Source organism: Emys orbicularis, chromosome 14 (assembly GCF_028017835.1).
Source record: "Emys orbicularis isolate rEmyOrb1 chromosome 14, rEmyOrb1.hap1, whole genome shotgun sequence".
Taxonomy (NCBI): domain Eukaryota; kingdom Metazoa; phylum Chordata; order Testudines; family Emydidae; genus Emys; species Emys orbicularis.
In genome coordinates this window covers 28,899,623-28,921,247 of record NC_088696.1, presented here as the reverse complement: position 1 = coordinate 28,921,247, position 21,625 = coordinate 28,899,623, and positions in this window count along the sequence as shown.

The window sequence follows — 21,625 nt, the reverse complement described above, 5'->3', positions numbered from 1 at the left end:
GTAGTCATACTATTAGAAACGGTTTAAATAAATCTCTGCGTGTTGCTGTGTAACATTAAAGTAGAAAAAAAGCTTGTAACAGATTGCCTCATCTGAAACTTGGGCTTGGCATGTTAAGCATGTTTTACATCATCAGTTTCTACTACAACTGTTGGAACTAGGCTGCACCATGATTGAGAGGTTTGGATGACCTCAGCTTTTGCAGTTTAAGTCAAGTCATCCAGACAAACAAAGAGGCTCTGTCAAGTAGCTTACTCCCAGCGTTTGACTTACCTTTACATTGGTATAGTCTAATGATGATTGTAATGTGGAGCTGCAGTATCTGTCTGTGAAAGGAAAAAAGCCACCCCCCAATTGCTGAAAAGACAGAAACAAAGCAAAAAGTGCTGTCACTCTTTGTCCTGAGTACACACTGAAGCATGTTTCACTGAACTGATAGGCAAACCAGCTTCCAAAGACAAGGAGATTTGGTTAGGATAATAAAATGACTCATCTTTCATCCTGAAAAATCAGGTCGGGCATGCTACTGGTACCACATAAGCCAGTACAACCTGCCACAGGTCAGGTATTTAGTGACTAAACCAGAAACCCCACCACTCACTGAGTGGTTGGGAGGTATGCCAGATACCCATTGTGACATTCTATACCTTGGGGGAGCATCCTGTAACCCCCATATTCCTCATTTATATATAATTATGATATTGCATATAAAGCAGGCCATGTGAGGTATCAGGGGAAAAGTTATGATCTGCTGAAAGTCATTTTTCTATCTGAATATGTATATCATTAATGCATATGAAGTTATGAGAATGTGTTGTATGATTGTCACTAAAATACACTATGGGTTGGGAGGCGCCCAGATACTAGCTCTCCAGAGACAATGACAAGGGAGGTAACCAACACCTGAGTGGATGTTGAACAGACAAGGGAGCTACAATTCAATGACTCACCTGCATAGGGCCACATCCAGGGAATTGCTCAACCTTGCCTGGGGACACAGCAAGGCCCACCAGACATGCCTGGACTTGTGTTCTCCAAGCACCTGGGACTGAGGATATAAAACAGAACACAGGAGCCCCGTGCTTGGCCTTCCTCCTTCCCCCACCTATACTGCAACTAGCAATAAGGACACTCAGAGAAGACTGAAGACTCCAACATAGGGGACTGGCCCAGGTTTCAAGGGTGAAACCTGCATACTATGAACTGCAATATCCAGTGGGGCGAGAAAAACTGCTTAATCTAGATGTTGCCCAGTCTAATATGGTTGAGAATTTAGACTGTGTGATTATATTGTATTTTATTTTGGTAACTAACTCTGACTTTGCCTGTCACTTATAATCACTTAAAATCTATCTTTTATAGTCAATAAGGTGCCACAGGACTCTTTGTTGCCTTTTACAGTATCCACAAAGTAATAACTCCATCTGGTGCTGCTGTCTTGCAGCAAGCTCTTGGTTGAACAAAGGCTATAGGAGAAAACCCTGAACCAAATCCACTGCAGAGAAAAAAATCAGGGTGGTTGGTTTGCAACTCAGCTCTTCCCTCCAGCATCTCCTACAGCTATTCTGGCTTACAAACATCTTGGTCTACAAGCCTTTGGGCCTAGTCAGTACTGACAAGAAAAAGATTTTGATCCGAAGGCAATCCTTTGCATCCTTTTTTTTTTTTTTTCCCCCCTGATTAAGCATATGCACCAAAGGTTCAGATATGGTGGTCATCCTTTTCAGGCTTGCTTTTGGAATGTGAGGACAGTGTGCGCTGGTATGTCAAATGATCTAGAGGAGGTCAGTGACCCTAGAAATTCCACCATCTCCGGCAGAGAGTTGGAGAAGCTTGACATCAACATGGCCCCTTTTCTTGAAATCAGACTAGCTTGTTCTCTGTACAAGATGCATTACACCTTCTGGCATGGAAAATGCAAACAGGACCGCCATGAACACAGGATGGGTTTTGAAGGCAAAAACTCCTTAACACTCATGGTAGAATTTAGAAATGATCAGGGCCCCTATTTTACATTTCATCTGAAAGGTGGCATATCTAGCCATTCAGTGCAAACCATGCTTTGGTATCGAGTCAGGGCTAAGTCAGAGAAAACAATTCCACTTTCTGCAGCATTTAAATTTTCCAAGAAGATCTCTCATACCAGTTTGGATCAGGGAAAACATGGCACCTGACAAAATTGCAAAAGTTGTATTGTCAAAATTATCTGGAATTCCTTGGCTTGCAAAAGTTGGGATGGAAATCCATGTGCCTGCTGTGTGAAAATTCTAGTTCAAGCCAGGTTGAAATCTGCATGAGAACAACCTTTCTTGACACTTCTGCTTCTAATCCAGGTTGGTTGATTGTGGCTGAGAAGGGCATAATAGGACTCGAAAGAAGAATACAAAGGTGACTGTCATGGAGTACACTCACCTCTAGGGCACTTCCTCCTGGCTGCTCTGGGAATTAGCTCCTTCTGGGTCTGTTGACCCCTTCAGTCATTCATTTGCATGCCCCGCAGCCTCTCTCTCTTTCTGCGACTCGGGGTGCTTTCTCTTGTGGCTTGGTTGCTCCCTCTTCATGGCTTGGCACTTCAACCAGGTCGCTATGTGTTTTTCCCCTTCCCAAAGTTTCAAAGTCTCACTGGACTAACTGTCTCAGGCAGTCGTTAGTTCCACTGCCCAGAATGTGCCACTTCCCCAGTAGCTGGTAGGGGAACCTGGCTCCAACCTCTATTCCAGGTTCCAGCTGAAAGACCATTTAATCAGTGGCCAAGGTCTGCAACATCCCACCTTGCTGCTGTTTCCCTGAGCCTTTTCCTACTCTGCCTCCCTCAGGCTTCTGCTCCACCACACTTTTGGGTAATCCCTTCCTTCGTGGCCTGGCTCTCCAGGCTGGGCCAGCTTTAGGGTGATTCCCCCGATTCCCCCGAATCGGGCCCCGCGCCCCTAAGGACCCTCCACGATGTGCCGCCGAAGGCACCGGCAGCCAGTAGAGCTGCCGCCGAAGTCCCGCCACTGTCTTTGGCGGCAGCTCTTTTGAATTGGGCCCCGCAGTGCCTAAAGCCGGCCCTGCTCCAGGGTTTTTACTTTCCCCCTGGGTTTCCTTCTTTCCTGCAGGCTTCCTCATTGCAGCCTTTTCTGCTGCCAACTTCCTGGCTTTATAGCCGCTCTGCCTGTTCTTTCTCAGCTGGGCTCCATAATCATTCAAGTGTTGCTTAGGTCTAATTTCCCTCAGGTGTGGCCTGTCCATTAATTGGCCCTTTCCCAGCTTCATTAACCCTTTCCAGGCTAATGTGGGGGTGAACACCCCATTACAGTGACTTTAAGCCATCTTTGTGATCCCTTGCGCCTCAGCTGTTCTCTAGGTCGGTCCCCTACTGTAAATGTGAGCAGCAGTCAGGCATCTGCAAGAAGCCCCAGCCATACCCCCATTTCCACAATCCTTGCTTTGTTTGCCTGCTAGGCTGTCTACCAACTGATCATCCCCTTGCACTGACATGATCCTCTCAGAGCTGGCTACCCCAGCCTTAATGCATGAAAATGTTTCTAGAATACAGTTCCTTTTGTTTCACTTGGAAATTATGACTTTGTACATTTCTAGGTAGTGCAAACAATCTATTATATTTCCAGAGGGCAAATCTCCTTGAAGTCAATGGCAAAAGTCCTACAGACTTCAATGAGATCAGGATAGATCTGGCTCCAAAGGTCTAATATGCAAGTACAGCATGTTATTTTCTGAAAGGAGCAAAGTGAAGGTTCAGAATCTTACTGAGCCATGACAGCAAGAGATTTATTTGCTCTTGGGGAAGGAATCTGTTCTGTAGAATCCAGGTCTTCTGATAAATTTGCCCTATCACAGTCAGGAGAACTCAACGGGAGAGGGTCTCAGCACCAGTGCGGGCACAAGTCATTCAAATGACAGTTCGCTTTGGCTGCATCCCAGTGTGGAGAAGCTTTAACAGTGCTGCCAAGAACTCAAAAGTGTTAAGGTTGATAGAGACAGTGGAGTGAAAAGCAACAAGCAAACAGTAAAATAAATAAATTAATAAATAGAAGAATAAATGGAAATGCCTAGTTGTCAATGATCTGGTTCCACTAGCAGGTAAATAGGCAATTGGTTTTAAAAAGTACAGTAATTACAAGCAGAACTTTCATTTAGCCTGGTGGCAGTGCTGCCCATAGTCCGGATCTATCAGCTGAGCTACCTGAGTTCCAGATGTGTGGCGTACTAGCTGATTTGCCTAAGGTGTATCAAGAATGGATTCTGTGGATAAAGTGGCACCAAAATGTGATCCTGATCTAAAATGTTCCCTTGATTTTAACTAAGATTCTGATCTGAAGCTAATTTACATATTTTTCCATCAACTTCAGCAGTAAACTCACCACAGAATCATGAGAAGGTTGGGAGACCCGAAAAGCATTTTTTATTCCTGAAGTGAGTTAGCCTTGCAGACGTTAGCTTTCTTCCCCACCCCCACAGACTGCCCTTCTCTACTCATAATAAAGAGGTGGGCAATAGGCCATGCTGGGATGCCTGGAACCATCTGCCAACAAAAACAAAAAAAAATTAATTATGAATGGTGTCTTCCCATGCTAATCATTTATTGTAAAGGAGTGTTCCAGCTTGTTTATAATGGCTGTAGCCTAAGGGTACACACTGTATAAATTGTCTGATTACAGGATACAGAGCACTTCTTAATAGGCCTCAGATGATTAGGAGAGGGGAAAGAAATTAAAGAGGCCATTTCCCTTTAGGTATGCAAATGGATTGCAGAACAATAGACAAAGATATGATAGACCATGATGAAACACACCCTCTTTTCTTTTACCTTAAATTATGTACTAGGCAAGTAGCAAGCTTCACTACATGTGTCAGCTGAGATGTGAATTGTTTCATAATTGAAACAATGCCATTGCCAGATAGTGCACGTTAGATTTCAAGATAAACTACCACTTTTTGTGTCCTCGCGCAATTGGAGTTTGCTGTCTGAATCTGTGTCAGGAAGGGGTTATATTCTGACCTCAGTTTAATTTAGCTCTGCCTGCCTGAGCTTCTTGGAGCTGCTAGATAGTAGAGACTACATTTGCTTTTGTCACATCGGGGCCCTCCTCTAAAGTCATAGTTTACATGTCTGCATCTGCTTAGCAGTTCGTATTTCAAGGCCAATTTGAAAGCAGAGTCAGTGTGTTTAAACAGTCAAGTACACAGCAGGGTTCATCTCTTATTTGTGTCTCTCTCTCTCACACTCACGAGCGCGCACACACATCTGTGTGGGTCAAATATCTGCTATTTCCTGCCAACTTTTCTTTACATCATTGTACTAGAGCATTTTGGGATGCAAATTCAAGTTTCCTGACACTGCAGGAGCTTAAAGTAGCCACTATAGCTTAAACCAGATCTTAGGGAGTTGAAAAGTGGGAGGTGATAATATTGGCTTTGAAGTTTACAGGGGAGATTTTCAAAGACACAAAGTGCCCAAATCTCTGTGACAAGCAGTGAGAGCTGAGTGCTTAAAAATCCCATGTTCCTCTAAAAATCTCTGCCTACAAAGTGAGGTTTCAGAGGGCATGGCAAACTCTCCTGGATCAGGAAATTATTTTGGTTGCTAGCGAAATCCTACCTGGTGCATTTTTAATATCACATCTGACTGAGGTGTTGATCCTGGCCATCTTATGCTGTATTGCTAAGCATTCAAAAATCCTGAGCCCCCCTTCCCCCCAAAAAAATCATAATTAAAAAATATATATATATTAAGTTTGAGCTTCTTTTTGTTGTTCTCTTCTAGTTTCTGAGCCTTTGGGATTCACATGTTCAAGCTTTTCTCTGCAACTATGAAGGATAGAAACTTACTTTTTTAAAATGGAAAACTGAGATTGTCACATAATCATAGGGCTCCAGGAGCTAGAGCTTTAAGAAGAGTATGAGACGCATGATGAAATCATAAGAGTTGGCAGCACTGCCTACACAGAGTAGTACCTTCCTTTACTGATTTCAAAGGGACTGCATGGAGAGGGCTAGATTCTAGCTCTACAGCCTGCCCTGAATAAGGGGCCGGATGTAGATGCACCACCGCAGAAAGAGGCCCCAGAACAAACTGCCTTAAAGAGTCACAGTTAGGGCTGGTTGAAAATATTCCACCAAAACAGTGATTCAATGGAAAATTGGCGTTTGGGCTCCATGAATTTATCTATTGGGAGTTTCTGCTTTCTTGTGAAAAATTTTGATTTTTTTTTTTCTCATCAAACAACTGAAACCCTCAAATTTTTCAGCTGAAAGTTATTGGAAAACATTTTCATTTGGGGCTTTTTGATGAAAAGTCAAGATTTTCTGACAGCAGGGGGAAATATTCCAGCCTTCTGTGCTCTGAATTTCTTCCCTGTTCCCCCTTTTTCTGGGGGAGGGGTAAGTTATTTCACCTCTTTTTCTGGAGCAGTGTACTACCCTCACCCAGTTTATCTGTGCTAGTCTGGCCAGCAAGCAGCCCAGTCTCTGGTGTCCCAGTCCAGTGTCTTCATCACGACACCATCGCTCCTCCCTACTAGAGTAGGATGATTACTATAGTAGTATAGACTTAATTAGCTAGAGCTACCATTACACCATGCCTGCCTCTAACTTCTCACAATGTATAAGGGGAGATGCTGAAGGCAGTTATTCTTTCAGTCTGAAGCAGGACAGAGAGGAGACTTAGAGAGAAGAGAGAGAATTTTATGATGTGGCCATTCCAGGCTTCCAAGAGCAGTAAATTGGGATTTAGAATATTGCTTTTCTTTCATTTATTTCACCAAATAACAAGGGAAACAGCACTTTGAATGTAATACTAATGAATAAATAATACAGTCATTTGAAAGCTGCTTGCTGAGACTGGGAAATATATTCAGTATTTTTTAATGGCCCTGGCATTCTATTAACATGACAGGGTAGGATGCCAGAGACTTGTATAACCGCGCAGCTCAAGGTGCAGACGTGGCTGAATGACTTGTCTTAAATGCTTGGTTAGTAAGAGCATTACTGCCCTCGCATGTGTGCGCTACATGCTTCTGAGTCTTTGGCATATAAGAGATTACAAAAGAAGACATTTGGATTTAAATATTGTGCTGAGTCTTTAGCCCCATATGCTTATCATTCTAGAAACAAACTCTCAGACATAAAGGAGGCTGCACTACATACCAGAGGCAAGCCTGCAGAACACACACAAACAAAACCACCATCTAGCGGTGAGGGTGTAACCATACTTTTTAGCAGGCTAGACCCATGGGCTAGACCCATGGGGATTCAGGAGAAGCCAACAGTAGGTGGCTCTAGCTTCATATGACTCAGTGCCAGTTTGTAGAGATGATGGTAAATTAAATACACAGAGGGACCTTCTGAACTCCTTGGAACATGAGAACGTCCGCCGTTACATTAGGGTACAAAATAGGGATGTAAACCCTCATGCGTCAAAGCATACACCAAGCAGTGACTGGCAGGTGTTAGGGAGGGGGATTATGCATTATGGGCTGGTTGTCCCAGAGTTATTCGTATAGTGTTCCTTGCACCTTCCTATGGAGCCTCTGTCAAGGCAAGATACTGCACTAGAGGAAGGGAAGATGGTCTTGTAGTTAAGGCACAAGACTGGGAATCAGGAGATGAGGGTTCAATTCCATGATGTGGCTGGGCAATGCCTTCTGCTCTTGCACCTGACTCAGGCAGGGAGTGGGCAGAGCAGCCAGGGGAGGTGAGAGGAGAGGATGGGATAGTGGCACGCTCCTGCATTCTAACGCTTCCTAGTTGAGGCTGAAAAGAGGCAGGTAGCAGAGTGGCCAGTGGCTCCTTTAAATCCTGGCTTCTCTTCATGCTGTCTTCACCTCTGGCCTGGAAGCCCAGTCAGAACCTTCTTGGGCGTGTAGATAGCCATGTGGGTTATATACCCTGGAGTTTGGGCATGTCTGTATTCTAGTCACCTGAGAAGTGCCTCACTGTCTACACTGCTGTTTATAGCCAGGTTAGCTGGGCGTGCAGTGTCCGTACTCTGCATGCCGCCTAAATGTCAACCTACCCATAATATTCCATATAGACACGCTCTTGGTTAGAAGAGAAGCTCTGCAGCAGAAGGACTGTCTCTCTCCTGTGTCTTGTACTGTTCCAGGCACATCGCTGGTGCCTAACTAACAATATTAAATCATAACTTTAAAACGCAGGTGCAAGACTGATGCAGGCCCAAGGAATAACACTTTTGCTCATGGCCTATTGCTCATGGGCTTATGCTTTTCAGTGGCTCCTCCTCCTGGAAGGAGGAGAAGTTGTGCTGTGATCTGCCTAGCTATTATATTATATTAATCACTGAGGAAGATGCTCACTTTCCACAAAAACGTGGTTCTCTCCCTCCTCTTGTCTTAATGTAATGATTAATTACTTTTTAATTGCAGCGGTCAAGTGTGGGTGTAGAATGGGGATGGTGTTGCTACTTGGAACACTCTCAACACCCAAAGAACGTAATTGGTATTCTACATCCTTTCTAAAATCATAAAGTATATTTTAGGATCACACCTGCACACCTGCCCCACTGGAATCTTGCATGAGCGCGCAGATCCCACATAGATTCAGTTGCAGGATCGGGACCATAACTTGTACCACAGAAATAATTGTGATGAAATGTGGATGTGGAATAGACTAATAGTGTTGCTCTTAATATCAAAACAAACATATTTCATTTTCATTTCATGTTTGTGTTTTTCCTTTTTCTTAACTATTGGATACATGAAAAGCTTTGAATCCATTTTGAAATATGGTATTATATAGCCTACATTAGATACCTTTGAAACAGTGCATGTGGGTGTTTGTGACATTTCTGAAGTTTCATGATTGACAGGCACTGCCAGAAAAAGTAGTAATATGAAGAATCACTTGTTCCAAGAATATTGAGATTCCTTCTGAATTTGCGTCTGCATTCTTGCACTTCTGGAAGCTGGCAGGGGGGTTGCTCACGTGAACAGTAATGTACTGAAGGGAGGTGAGGTTTTTAGACTAACCACTTTTTTTCTTGGCTAAAAATTGTAGCCCCAAATTCCCTAGATCACATCGAGTAGTATCTTAGGACTCGTGTACACAGGGAAATTGTCCAACCTAGTTATGGTGGAATAATTATACCACTATGGCTATGCCATGTAGATACTGTACTCCTGAATAAAAGAGACTTATTTCTGGTATGAATATTTCACCTTGAAAGTCACATTAATTCAGAATCGAGTGTCCACAGGGCAAGTTATACTGACATATAGTTATAGCAGTATAATTATTCCACTCTATCTAAGCCAATCAACTTCCCTGTACAGACAAGCCCTTACTCTGTCCTAATCATGGCTTTGCCACAAGCTTTGAGTAAGGAGCAGCACATTTGGCCCTCTATGAGCAGTCCTATTGATTTAACGGACCTGATCCAAAGCCGATTTAACTTAGTAGGAGTATTTCCATGGACATCAGTGGGCTTTGAATTAGGAATAGTGTGAACAAGGGTGGTAGAATCTGGCTCTGTTTCAGAGAAGCTTTCACATGATAATTTCCTTTTGTTTTTGTTTTTTTGTTGTTTTTTTTAAATAAGAATTTGCATGTTTGACTTTTAATTTACATTTGAAAATACAAATTGTGCCATTTTATTGTAATACACTAGGTGTGACACTCACCCATACATGCATTAATCCACTGAATAAAACCTGAGTAAAGAAGCTTTGTAGGCCAGATTCTGATCTCAGGTAGGCTGGTATAGATCTGATGTAACTCTGGTCTATAAATAAAAAAGTAGCACCTAGAAGACCCACTGAAAACTGGATCACCAGAGCCATGGAGATTTAGATGAATATAACTGAGACCAGAATCTTGGTCCCATGTGCAGGTTGGAGTAATGCTGTGCACCAACCAGACAGGAGACAGGCCATGGGCTGCAACAAAGCTTTCACCAGCAATACGCTGCAGAGGTGCACTGTCAATACTTTAGTAAGACTTTTACAAATATATCTCCTGTTACCCCATGATAAAGCCTGTGTCCTGGGGTGCTGCAGGGAGGAGGCACAAGAGTCATGGAAGCGTGTTCATTTGTTCCAGTTCAAGCAAAAACAAGGAGATGAGGCAGCGCCACTTGGCAAACCAACTTATGTTGAGCTACTCTTTGCTGGAAATGTTAATATTTTGCACTGCAAAAATCTGCTGCATAAATTGATGGTATAGCCCAGTGTTCTACCTGTGTGGTCTGAAGAAGGAGCTGGGGTTGTAGGTCTTTTGCAGAGGTCTGTGAGTGTCCTTCCATACAGAGTTTTTAAAAATACCTCCCATTTTGTAGAATCTGGGCTGGTCTAATAGCAATGGCATTCGTGTGAGCCCAAGGAACAAGTCATCTCTTGCTGAGGTGGTTTAGCAGTATCCAAAGAGAGGTGGGAAATTACCTCAACCCCAACTTCAATTTGGATACAGAGTTGGAACAAGGAACTTCCAAGATCCATCTCCAATCATCAAGATCCCACAGCAGCTACTCAACTCTGTAGGCTGGACTAATAGCCCCTTTGTGTCACCGGTGCAGGGAATCCTAGCCAAGGAATCAGTTTATAGACAGTGGATGGGATTGCTCACGTGCTTACTGTTAAACGTGTAAATATTTACAGGATCAGGACCTTAGTATGTGAATCCATTGGACTCCCAGGTCTACCCTCAACACATAGTCCCCATATCAGCCTGTGCAGAGCTAGACATGAGGAAAAGAACATACGTAAAAAGAAAAAAGTTATTGAGGCCTTCACACCCTGAGTCTCTCATCCCCAAGAAATACCATTTAGAACACAACCCAGAACGATAAGCTGAGAACTTCAGATTGTTCATCAGAGAATTCATATTTAAATGCCAATTATCTATCAAGAATTATTTCAAAAGGACCTGTACTTTTGCAGAATCTGCAACACTACAGTGAAGTGCTTGATGAAAATCAATGGGGAATGAAGATTGAGTGGACGTCAATACAGTAGATTTTGCATCTACTGGAGCTGAGAAAAATATGACTGTTTGAGAGCATTACTGAGAGCCTAGACCTGCAATCTCTACACAAGCAGAACAACGGTTGACTTGAAATATGTTCCCTCACTAGTAGGGGGATGACACTAGGTTACTTAATGTGGGTTCCCCCCTCCCCATTTCTCACATGTAGGATATGGGAGGGAGTAAAGGGTAATATAAAGGCTCTTGAACCTGCGAAATTGGGTCTTGGAGTCAGTATAGGCTCTTCCCTGGAGATCCATAGATCCAAGGGGCAGACAAAAGGAACAGGAGAGGAAAAGCCATGGAGCAGCCATTCTACATGACATGGTCTCCTCCAAAACTGGCAGTAATTCTTCCTGAAAACCCAGAAAGAGTTAGTAATGATGGCAGTGAGAAGAAGCAGTAATTCTATGCCCCCTCCACCCTTTCTCAAGGAGGAATAGGGAGCAGGTGAGGCGGGCCCTTTCAAGAGCATCAGGCCCCCTTTGGAAGCCCTGCTGCCAGAGAGAAAAGGGAGCCTAGCACAGCATGGCTGGGCAACCCACTCCATTTTGTTGAGTCTTCCTTCCATTGCAAAATAATGAGGATCTGCTGGAGGCTGTGCCTCATGCCTCCACTTTGAGATGAATGTTCAGTCTAAACTCAGAAAGGCTGTCCTGTCCTTTTCCTGTGGTTTTGGTATGATACTGCCTTCTGTGGCAAATTCGATCAAATTGCCTTGGCTATACTGGAACATTCCGGAAGTGTTTCCAGAGAAGTATGTGTGAGGACTGAGGAACAAAGAATTATATTTTAGACACTGAGAACAGTATAGATCACTTCCTTACCAGCTACAGGTTTTTTTTTTTTTCATTTACAGGTGAAATTGGTTTATACCACAAAATTTGGCTGTAGATTTCAAAGATTCCAAAGTTTGAAATCCAGGATTTTGGTTCAGCCTGTTATAAAGATGTGGCACTTGGTTCAGCTTTTGAATCTTTCCCCAAAATTTAGAAAAGTTCTGCTCCGGGATTTTGGTCCCAATCTACTTCTGATTTAAAGCCCAATAGAATTCTGTGCTATCCAAAATTCTTTTTTTATTGATATATTACCCTGCAAGCCTTGACTACAGTGGGAGTTTAGCTTGTGCATGGACTGCAGGATTGGGCCTTACATCACTACTGGAAATGAATGTTTATAACAGCCTAACATATTGCAAGAAGATGCAGCATGTATTGTCACTTCTGTGGCCAGAGAGCCATCCACTGTTATGGGATAGTCCAGGTAGGATGACCCAGCTCTTTCATAGGGGAGCAACTATCTCCCCTCTCCCTATCCAGTTTTTCTTGCCTTGGACATATGCCTGAAAGCCTCCATCGCATAATTCACCCCTCAGATTTAATTTCCAGTGGATTCAAACTCATTTGTTACAAGTCAGCTAGAAAGTTTAGCTTGTCTACTCCATGTTACCTTGCACTGTTGACAAGCCCACATTAATTGCCATTGAACCATACAGTGAAAAAGTAGCAATTTAAAATATGAAAAAATGCTAAATTTAATAGTCTGTTCTTATAAAAACGGGCTCCTTCATTGTGGGTTAAACTGCCAAATGCTAGATCTTCAAGGTCTTAGGCACCCTCCATTTGCAATCCATAATTCAAGTAATGGTTAATTATGTTGCATAGGGTTGGTAATGCTTAAATATATATAGTCCTTGGGGGTAATGGCTTGCTGTATTACAATTTTTATTTGATTTTCATAGTAAACATAGACTGGGGGAGGGCAAACAAGGTCTAAACCAGACTTTCTGTCTAATACAGTAATGACCCAGATTCTCAGATGGTGCAAATCAGCATTGTTCATCAAAGCTAATTTATGCCAGCTGAGGATCGGGCCAAACGTGTGGATTTTGTGCTTGTGATAGTTGCCAGCCCTAGGGAATGATGGTTTCTCTTTATCACACATCAGGTATGTCATAAGCCATGCAAAGTTCCCCTCCCTGACCCACCAGCTGTGGTGCAGCATTGAGTGTCCATTTGAGCATGTTAACATACCAGGCTATATGATTATACACAATTTCAAGCAAAAAGATCAATCCTGCAAATCTTTAGTCACATGAGTGAATCCTCTTGAAATAAATGGGACTAATCACATGCTAGAGGAAGGCCTACTCATATGAGTAAATGTTTGCAGGATTGGGACCCAAGATAGTAGATAGGCAGGAGCTGACTGCATTTAGAACCATCAGAAGGCAGCATGGTGTAGTGTATAGGAGACTGTGCTGGGGACTCAGGAGAACTGGTTTATTCCCAGCTCTGCTACAGCCCTGTTATTTGATATTGGGTATGTCATTTCATCTCCCTGTGGCTCAGTTTCCCTGTGTGGAAAATGGAGATAACAACAGTTCCCTCCTTTTATAAAATATTTTGATGTCTATGGATGAAAATGGATCTATCAGAGCTAGGTATTGTTCATTATTATTATTTATTTATTATTATAAGTATTTTCATATTATTTTTAAAGGCTGTATTGGAACTTGGACTGCTTGACCGTGCAGTGGAGTAAGAGGTAAGAACCCTATTCTGCCTAGGTGTGAACTGCCTGGACAGGCAAGCTGGAGTAAGCATGATCAAGGTTCAGGGAGGTGCAGGATTTGTTGATTTTGAGTAGTAAGGTACTACTCAATGGGGAGGTGGCAGAGTTGGTTCCTTTATTAGAAAAACAAATTCATCCTCCCCAAATCCCCTTCTCTGTTATGTGATGAGCCTTTTAATAGGGCTGTGCAGGAATTTCCAAATGTTGTATTTTATCTCTGCTCACTTTGTCCTGTTTGCTGGCATAGGCCTTACAAATGCAAAAATGATGCTGTGAATGGGACTGCAAGAGATTTCTTATTTCTACAGACCCACTTCTCACTTGTGTGGGGCACATTTATTTTCTGACTAGGGAAAAATTCCTTTTCTCCCTCTTCACACCAGACAGCATGTACAGTGTGTGTAACCTCTGCAGCAGTGGAACATTTTAGTCATCCTTCTACTAAAGCAATTGGGCATCTCACATCCTGCCAGCCTCGCTTGTTTAATAAATTTGATTTAAAGCAATGTGCATTTTTGAGTTACCAACACTTTGCCTTGTGCTTTATGAGCTCCAGCAAAGCGCCACAAGCTTTTCTAGCTACTGGGTGATAGCTCCAAGTGGCTTAATAGGAAAAATATGGTGCTCTGTTGAAAGGTTGACAAATAACTCATGGGGAAAAATGTCATTCACTGGCATACTCTGGAAAATCTTTCATCTGCTGGTCATAGTGAGAATCACTCAGTGATCCAGAATCAGCATATTGTAAGTAGAATATAACTCCACGTTCCTAAAAGACTGGCAAATGTGGTATTTTACACTGCTGTGGATGAGTGATGATGAATAAGTGTGTGGGAGTAGAGAGCATACTGGAGTTTTGAAGACTTCCCTGACCTTCAAGTTGAAGCTTGGAGGGGAAAAAAAGAGAGAAATCTGGTTGAAGAGTATGTTTCTTGATTCTTTTGCCTGGAGTGTAATAAGGGAACACGTGGTTCTTTCAGGTCAACAGGGAAGATCTTAATTCAAATATTCTGCTTTTCTTTCATGCATAAATATAAGAACGCGCTCTAGCTGTATCTCCAGGATTAAAAACACCCTTTTTTTTTTTTTTGCATGTGTCCAATTTTCCTATATTTGTGCAAATGCCAATGCGAGAGCGGTCTTGAGTGCAAATCAATAAGATGGTTCACTGCAAATATTGTTCAATAGTCCCAGTGTTGGCAACTCTTGTAATAATTGATTGGTGCGGGGGAAGGGTTAAAACATCAGCTCTCAAAATTCTGTGATTGTGAAAATCTCAGATTCCTTTTTTTTAAACCAAGTAAGCTGCTAGTCTTTATGGTTGCAGATAAAAATTTGAACGTATGGCCTCGGTGTACCCTGAAGATTCAAAAGCCAGAAGGAAAATAAAAAATGATACATTTGGATTCTTGTTTAAAAAATCTCCTGACATCTGAGCCAGTCTCATGATTTTCAGTGGGCCTGATTTATGATTTTGAACACTTGGGCTTGTAATCTATTTTTCTCATGTGGGGGAAAAAATGAGATTTTTTTTTTTTACTTATAACCATATTATGTTAGGTTAAGTAGTGCTTACTCTTTAATTCAATGGAACTTTTCATGAAATGGGTGGCAGATTCTGGCCCCTATACAGTAAACTTATCAACATTTATTCAAAACCCAATCTTATTCGTTCTTCTTCTTTTCCTCTAGCCGTACATGAGGTGATATATTTTAATGGTATAATGAGTGTTGTGCTGCAGGATCAGCTATTAAAGGGAGCATGATCTAATAATCACAGCAGATTTCGCCTGGGTTTTTTTTGTTTGTTTGTTTGTTTTTAGTTTTTTCCTTTTTCCACTGACTCATTGCGTAGCCTTGGGAAAGTCACTGAATCTCTCTGGGTCCAATGTGTAAAAAGGATCTTACAACTGCTTGTCAGACCTTGCAGGAGTGTTGTGATCTTAATGAATGTCTCTAAAATGCTTGAAAGAAAGGTGCTGTGAAGGATGTGGCAACTCCCTGTAATATTTTATTAATATTATATATTGTATCTGTTAGTTTGATTGTTATTGTGTTGTTGGCTCTGTGATTACCAAGGGATAATTCTGGCAGAAGTTGTCTTGCACTTAGGCAGAAAGGCAGACTGTAAGCTTTAAGTAGCACCCAATTCATAAAAGACAAAACTGTGATCAGTTCAACACCCTGGGCTTGGCACAACAGAAGGGGGAATCCAGGCTGGAAAACTGGAATAAGGAACTTTGGAGTAGGTAAAAACCTGTGTGTCTGAGCTCGTGAAAGACAAAGACAGGAATAAGGAGGCAGCAGATTGAACCCCAGCCGCAGAAGTGGGAGTGGGTGGATAAACTAAACCTACCTAGACATTAAGTACAACAGATGCATGTGGGCTGTTTGTGTGTTAAAAACCCCTTTTCTTGCTATGCTTTAATTCCTCCTGTTGAGATTAAACAATACTGTGTTTTATGTCACTGTACTCATGCTCTGGTCACAGCTCTGAACGGGAAGGATTTATAGGGCTTGAACCCAGCTGCTGAGGAATCAGGGTTGGTACACAGGGTGCTGCACCCCAGGGACCCAGTCTAAAGAGTGGGAGAATCATGAGATTTCACCCCAGGGAAGTGGAAACTAGAGGGCTAAAGCCTGGAATGGGTGCACAGATAGAGACATAGGGGCATATATGTCTGAGGACAGAATTTGACCCCTCGCTTCTCTTTTGTTAATGAAATCCCCTGACAAACACTGTCTTTCATTTCTGACCCCATATAAGTTAACTATCATTTAGTCTGCTTTGAGGCATCAGAAGTGCTAAGGCCAATCCTGCAGATATCTAAGTCAATGCTCCTGTAAAGAATATAAACTACTTATTACACCTATGGACCAGTGAATACCTCAACTTTCAGCCTGAAGATGTGTGGTGACTTCTGTGGAATAGGTCAGATAATCAGTTCTATAGAAATGAAAGAATGGTCTTGTAGGACAAGATGCACAACTTCTACTGCAAATGGTGGGGGAAAACATCTAACTACTGTTTGCCCAAATCCTCTGCATTAGTCACTCTTTTTCTGACAGGCCACAAGGCCAATGTTATTTTGAGGCCACATCTAAAAAGTTTTGCTGGCATAGCTCTGTTGGTTAAAAGTGTGAAAAAAACACAGCCCTAACCAACATCAGCTTATGGACTCCTTTTGTCAGTATAGCTTTTGTTATTCTGGGAGATGATTTAACTACCAGCAAAGGAATTCCTTATGCCAGTATAAGCTGCACCTTCAGTAGGAGGCTTTGCCAACATAGCTATAATGGCAAAGTCTTTGTAGCATAGACTAGCTGTAAAAGACCAGTTAGGTCTGTACTGTGTCTGAATGTGTTCAGTGTGCTTTGGTTTGGATGAGGACAGAGATTAAAAGCAAGGAGCATATTGCATTCAGTTGGATGAATCAGGGGACTGGCAAGGAGACACAGTGTTTCATTATATCACTGGTTCTAATACCAGCCATATAGTGACCGAAAGATGTTTCGACTGAAGAGCTGTTCAGTGGTTTATGTAAAGGGTCTCAATCCAGTTCTTAGCAGACAGGTGTCCATACATCACAAAACCTTCCTCACAACTGCATTCCTCACAATTAAAGTGGTACAACACCCTTGGTGTGGACACATTATAATGGTATGAAGATGATTTTACCAGTATAGCTTATGTCCATAAAGGAAGGGGAATAAACACCATTGGTATAAGGTACCTTTATACCAATATAACTGTGCCCACACTAGGCATTGTACCAGCATAACTATTTCACTAATAAATCACACCCCTAACGGAAATAGTTATACTGATACAAAAAAAACAAACTACCAGTGTGTAGACCAGACTTTGGTAGTTTGTAGCAAAACTGATAAAGCTACGAAACAGACAGTGTTACTGAAATAAACATTTGAGACCTTGTCTATACACAAACTTGGACTAGTTTAACTAATTCCATTTAGTTAAATGGCACAAACCCCTGTGTAGACACTCTTAAATTGGGTTTGGTTGGCTTATATCACTTTAGCTGAATTTCACAAGGAATTGACTTAAGCTAAATCAATACAAGCCATTCTTAAATAGAGGGTCATGTCTACACTCCAAATTTTTGCCAACTCAAATTATGTCATTATAAAACTGTCACAGTTAGTATATCACTTGTGCACTTGCTCCTTGTACTGGTGCTGTGTGTACTGAGCAGGAGTGGTTGTGTCGCTGCAGAGTGCAGTGCACCATGGGTAGGTATCCCAGTGTGAAACTGGGTACCATCCAGCACACTGTCTTTTGGGAAGTTTTGGCAGTCCATGGTGGTGCAGAAACAAGTCATGCAGGGGTGCCTGAGAGCAAGAAGTCAACTTCCTAGGATGCAACTTTTTCCATCCCCTAATGTCATCTATAACCCATAATTTTCACTCCATTTTAAAAAAATCCCATGAACCTGCCCGGCCTCCTCACTATCTATCATCTCTGACGGAACCCTGGAGTCTGCACAGCTCTGCACTGTTGTCATGGGTATATTTGCAGAGTCGCACGAAGAACTGAATCAGTGGGGAACGTGACAATTTAGTGGAGGATGGGTTGCTGCAAGAACCAATTCAGGGTCGGTGTGGTGTTCACAGAGCAGCTGCAGGTGGTAGAGCGCTGCTTCTGGGCCCAAGGCATGAGCACTGGCTGGTAGGACTGCATCATAATGCAGGCTTGGGATGATAAGCAGTGGCTGCAGAATTTTGAGATGTGAAAGGCCACATTCCTAGATCTGTATGCCAAGCTCACCCCAGCCCTCCAGCACAGAGACACCAGCATGAGAGCTGCACAGACAGTGGAGAAGTGAGTGGTGATCGCACTGTGGAAACTCACAATGCCAGATTGCTACCGGTCAGTGGAAAATCATTTTGGAGTTGGAAAATCCACTGTTGGGGCTGTCGTCATGCAAGTTTGCTGGGCCATTAATCATTTCCTGCTACACAGGACTGTGACTGTGGGCAATGTGCAGGACATAGTGAATGGATTTGCAGCAGAGATCGGTTCTGGGTCTGGTTCTGTTCAATATCTTCATCAGTGATTTAGATAATGGCATAGAGAGTTTGCGGATGATACCAAGCTGGGGGAGGGGAGGTTGCAAGTGCTTTGGAGAATAGGATTAAAATTCTAAATGATCTGGACAAACTGGAGAAATGCTCTGAAGTAATAATGGCAAATGCAAAGTACTCCACTTAGGAAGGAACAATCAGTTGCACACATACAAAATGGGGAATGACTGCCTAGGAAGGAGTACTGCGGAAAGGGGTCTGGGAGTGATAGTGGATCACAAGCTAAATATGAGTCAACAGTGTAATGCTGTTGCAAAAAAAGCAAACATCATTCTGGGATGTATTAGCAGGGGTCTGGAGAAGAGAAGACTGAGAAGAGACATAACAGTTTTCAAGTACATAAAAGGTTGTTACAGGGAGGAGAGAGAAAAATTGTTGCTCTTAACCTCTGAGGATAGGACAAGAAGCAATGGGCTTAAATTGCAGCAAGGGCGGTTTAGGTTGGACATTAGGAAAAACTTCCTGTCCGAGTTCCAAACCCTGGAATAAATTGCCTAGGGAGGTTGTGGAATCTCTGTCACTGGAGATTTTTAAGAGCAGGTTGGACAAACACCTGTCAGGGATCGTTTAGATAATACTTAGTCCTTCCTTGAGTGCAGGGGGCTGGACTAGATGACCTCTTGAAGCCCCTTCCAGTTCTATGATTCTATGTAGGATGGACATTGATACTTGAATTGAGACAACCTTTCTTTTGTTTTGTAAACAAGACCACATGATGGTTATGATTCCGAGCAACAGCCTAAGCACATGCTTTTAACAAAGGATTTTAAAATGTTTGGGGAGGAGTTAAGAGAGTTTCTCAGAAACATGTTCTGGCTGGACACTTGCTTCCTGGAGTTCTGAAAGTGGTGTCTTTGGCCTTGTCTACACGCACATGTTTCACCAATTTTAACTAAATTCATTGTTAAATCAGTGCAACATGTGCGTGTAGACATGGCCCCTGAGATATAAACTTCACTTTTTATGTTAACATCTAATATCCATATCCAAGAGTTTACATCCACATTAATACAATAGCTTGTCATGTGCAACTCATTTCTCTCCAACCCGGGAATAGCCCGTATGTGGAGTCCGCCAGGCACTCAGAAATCTATTTGCCACTTTTTATAACCACATGTTTTGAAAGTTCAAATTAATTAAATGTCTGTCCTTCAGCTGTGAAGTTCTGTATCTATTGCCAGTCTATACAAGCAATACTCACAAACATACAGTGAGTCAATTCCTGACAAATTAGTTGTCCTGTGCTGTCTTTACAAACTATACCATTTTATGTACCTCGGCCTTGGAGTATACGGCCTGTTTGTTTAGAGGGAAAGGACACACACCTTGAAATGTTGTTGTCAAATAGAGCAGCTTGAATTCCAGCTGAGCAGGATTCCCAAAAGAGCAATCATTGCCAGTTCACATTATGGGAAAGCCTAATGCCTATGCACTGTTCTTTGGAGCCTTGCCCATGCACTGTAACAGCCTGAATTAATTCTCATGTTAGAACCAGTCAGCTGGAGAGTTTTCCTGGAGGCAGGTGTTTCAAAGTGCATGCAGCTCTAATGAAAAGAGAAGGTAACTATTCTCAAGCATGTAGACCAAAGAAAAGGATTTCCCAGAGGTTGCTGTAGACATACCTACCCATTAACAGCTAAATAAGTGAGGATCTCTCCAATGTCAAATTGAATCTGGTAAACTAGCTCTGCAGGCTTGACATACCCAAGGATTTTGTCCTTTCTCACTCCCCACCCTCAGTGTGTGTGTATGTGTCTGTCTGTCTGTCTGTCTGTCTCTCGATTTAGCTGACATTGTCATGCGGACCCAATACAATGAAATCACATTTTGTTTCTTGCCTTGTCATAGTTTATCATTTTTATTATCTTATTTTATGAGTCTTTATCCAAAAAAATGAAATATTGATTCCTTCTGTGGTTGATGCATTGTTTCTTCATTGAGAAGTGAGGAAATAGCTTTCAAGGGATCAGGCTGACTGCCTGGTAATCAGGAGGGATTTCCAAATCCCAGCAGTTTTTATATACACATAAAAGGGATGAGCATTGCAAGCTGAATATTAAATGTGTGCCCTTGCTCTGCTTGGTTCTTAGAAATTGCACTGGTTTCACTAAAATCATGGTCGATCACTAAACCTATTTGGTTAAACTGGAGTAAACCCTTGTGTGGACACTTTTAATTTGATTTTAAACCTGGTTTATATCAATTTAGCTAGTGGATTTAATTGGTGAATTAAGCTAAGTCAATGTAAACTGATTTAAGAGTGTCCACACAAGGATTTACACCAGCTTAACTAAATAGACTTTTAAATCGTTAGTAAAACTCGTGCAAGTTTGGGAGTTAAGAGGGCTACAGTGGTGGCATAATCCAAGCCAAATATGGTCTGAGATCTACAATTAATGGAAATGTCTTTCAGTGTGGTCCAATTGCATCACCAATACACCCTCCCCATCAAAGCAACTTGCTTTTGCAGCTGTTTGATATAAATTCCTTACATACATCTTGGTCCAGTTGGTTTATTTTTATAAACAATAAATAGCCATACATTCCTGTACTGCTTCCCTTCTCTCAGACCATTATGTGGAGCCATTTGCCATGAAGACGGTGGCTGAGATTAGTGGCGTTTGCACAGATGGCGGCCATCATTTGGAAATCTCATAAACAGTAGAGCACGTGCACTTCCCTCCCCCTGACACCCAAAATGATCACAATAGATTATCGGGGTCTACAAATCACTACCAGATGATATTAAGTTGCTTTGATAACACTCTGGGTCCCTTCCGGTGTGATATTTTTCTTCATTAGAAAGGATAGCTCAAGCTCACCAAATCCTCTTACTCTTTTCTCAAAATTTATAGATCACAGTCTCTAAACTAATTGTTAGTTGCACAGCATGCCTAAAGCTGTGCCCAGACAGAGCAATTACATCCCCCGGCCCTGATTAAAGGCACAGAGGAAACAGAAGTGC